Source organism: Meleagris gallopavo, chromosome 5, assembly GCF_000146605.3.
Source record: "Meleagris gallopavo isolate NT-WF06-2002-E0010 breed Aviagen turkey brand Nicholas breeding stock chromosome 5, Turkey_5.1, whole genome shotgun sequence".
In the NCBI taxonomy this organism is placed as follows: Eukaryota; Metazoa; Chordata; class Aves; order Galliformes; family Phasianidae; genus Meleagris; species Meleagris gallopavo.
Genome location: NC_015015.2, coordinates 22,979,526 through 22,982,510, shown reverse-complemented (window position 1 = coordinate 22,982,510; position 2,985 = coordinate 22,979,526). Strand labels below are relative to the sequence as shown.

Below are 2,985 nucleotides of genomic sequence, written 5' to 3'. Positions count from 1 at the left end.
TCTTAAATTTTGATACACCTTTGTTTCCTCCCCTCAACTTCTGGAACTGCAAAAGAGAAGAAACATTTTGGGAAGAGTGCGGAAAGCAGAGGAGAGAGGAAACAAGGCTTTTCTCTTCTCAACTCTCCTGAACTCTGTTTTACTTCCTGTACGCTGCCTTATTTTCTCAGCACCTCTCAAAGCTGGAGGTTATAGACTAGTGCAGGATGAGACTTTCATATTATATTACAGCATTCATAATATGTTCACAAACACAAAGGATTGTATTTTAGCTCCAAAGCAAAAGGCAGTACATTGTCCATTAAAACTGTGAGACTACTTAAAAAAAATGCTGAGATAACTTTGCTCTTCATACTTTCCAGTTTAGAGAAAGGACTTAGCATGGAGCTGAAACAAACTCCAGCAGAGTACAATGCAACTCTTGCAATTATTTCCACAGTTCTAGAAATGCTCTAGCTGCGAGGTTCTAACCACAAACTTCTCATGATCTGAGGCATGAGACAGAATACAAAGCATGAAATCAAGTGGCATCTAGCATGCACCATTCAGAATTGAGAGTGTGATTTGTTTAAGCTTTTTGAATACATTTTTCAAATATTTCACTTAGAATTACCACTCAAGTCACTAAATTCCAATAAAGCCATTAGGAAGGAGCCATGAGAAACTGAATGAGAACTCAATTATTTGGAGAAAATTATTTCAGCTTGTCCTTGTTTTATTCTCATGACTATGATAGTGTAATGCAACTATTCTGCATTCTGTAGCTTATACTTTGTAGTAAGTATGCTCAGGGATGTATAACACCCTTATGTTTAAATGTCTACAAAAAAAACCTTTCAAAGCATTTTGCTTGTTCATAGCAGCACTCCCATTTGCAGCTTGTTTTATTCAAGTTTTCATTTGTTTTTAAGATGCTTCCAAATAAAACACTTAGAAACAACTTCATAACTTGATGGATTCTGCCCAGTTGCCCTTCCCTACCTCACAACTATTAACAAGAAACACTTCACCTGACTGTATGAGGCAAGCAAAAACTATCACAATGTGTTACTTGTTATTCAGATTTAAAGCTTTTTCCTTTATTCATTTATGTGCTGGTCAGAAATTTTCTGAGGCCCCTATTTTCCAGAAAATACTTTACTAGCTGTAGAGTCTATTTCATCATTGAAATATAAAAAGAAATTCACTGTCATTGTCTCATACTTTTGAGAAGTTCAAATTCTCTTCTGCTTAGATTTCAAATTTAAGGACTATGTATCAAAGGCATTTTCTAACAGTGCAAGAAGGGAAAAGAATAATTTATAGGGAGGTTTCTAATTTTGGACTGTCGGTTATCTATGAGACAGAAGAATCTATGAGCTCATTTGCAATGGTACTAGATACTAAGTAGCGTCAGACTAAGACTTAAATTATTCATAATACTTTCATATTATTACAGTATATCTAGTAAAATCAAATGTATTCTGAGACAAATGTATGAAGTAGACACATTTCCATCTTGCTCCTACAAAGTACTTAAGTATTTTCTGGTAACACAGGTAATGTGTAATTCTATTTCATGAGAAGTCTCATGAGGCTTTGTTTTAAAAACTTTCAGATTCTTTGGCTTGAGTTAAAAGAAAATTTTGTCTGTATGGCTAATTAAGCCAATCCCTCTAGAGCTTATTTGAACTCATCTGATCCTTACTGAGCTGCCCAGGAGTAAAGTGTTTGACACAAGAACAGATTATTATCAAGAAACATCTGATGATAGTTTCCCATATTATAATATCAAGAGTCAAGTTTGCCCCCAAATGATTTTGCTACTGCTATTTCTTATGCCTTTTTAACATTCCTTCCAATCTCACTGTCCCTGGCTTATACAAGCATGCTTTTTAAATTACTATTACTAAATTGTTGTTCTGCAGATAATTTCCTTATTTCTAAAGTATTTTGATATATCCTTTCAAAACAGATACTAATCGGAATCTAATTCTTTGTTTTGGGCAGTTTGCCCCCATCAGGTCCCAAGAGCTGACTGATCTGTTTTGTGCTTGAATAAGAGCGTGACAGGAATTAAAAATAAGATAAAATAAAATAAGCCCCGAGCTTCCTTCCCAGCAGTCCTAGACTTTCCTTCCTGACAGACAGCAAGGAAGAAAACTGACTTAGAACTGGAAGGCAAGAACCTAAGTCTCTAGATTGAGCAGCAGCAACCAGAAAGACACAGGAATGTTAACTTTATCTGACCAGTTCTGTTATCAGAAGAAAAATCTGCTAAAGTCACAAACTCGATACATTTATTAACTTTGGCAACATATACACTGATACACCAAAAAAGGGAAATCTCAAACATATACAGAAAAAGGGCAACATCTTCAGCTGGTGAAAATTGATGCAGCTCTACTGAAGAAAGCAGAACTACATTCATCCAAACCAACTGAAGATCACATATTTTAGAATTTAACCTGCATAGTTTTTTTGTTTTGTTTTATTATTATTTTTTTTTTTCCTTTTTGGCAATACTTACAATGTAGTTATGCCAGTAAGGCACAAGAACTAGCCCAAGTTACCTGTCTAAGGTGGTTATGCCTGGGAGGAGACACTGACCAAACAGTATAAAGGTCAATCTCCTAAGCACCTATCTGCAATGATGCCCAGCTTGATCTGTAAGTCACAGCACTGAGGACAAGCTGTAGGATGTGAAAGCTAAAATGTCTAATTTTGGGCAGCTGAAATGACTACTAAAGAGGCCAGAGCATCAGATAAAAGAAAAACGAGACAAAGTTCTCAGATAGTACAGTGGGGTAGGGTGCAAAGAAGGTAAGAGTGACTGTAGAGACCCCAGAGCACAGTGCTCTCCTCCACTGGTTCACAGCATTCATCTTTCCCATTTGGCAGTCGTTGGGCTGCAAACAGGCCACTCAGTAGTTTCAATTGTGCACATTGTTATGAGTGTAAAACAATCACATTCAGGATTCTACAAAATCCTGGCCTTTTTTTTTT

The 2,985-nt window shown here is 36.2% G+C and overlaps 1 long non-coding RNA gene across 1 annotated transcript in view; it reads right to left on the bottom strand.

Moving 5' to 3' along the window:
• Positions 1 to 339: 339 nt before the first annotated feature.
• The window catches only part of LOC109367751, a 4,675-nt gene continuing 2,029 nt past the window's right edge, over positions 340 to 2,985 (bottom strand). The window contains exon 3 of the long non-coding RNA XR_002115143.1: positions 340 to 354. This is a non-coding gene — a long non-coding RNA (uncharacterized LOC109367751). The remainder of the gene's footprint in view (positions 355 to 2,985) is intronic.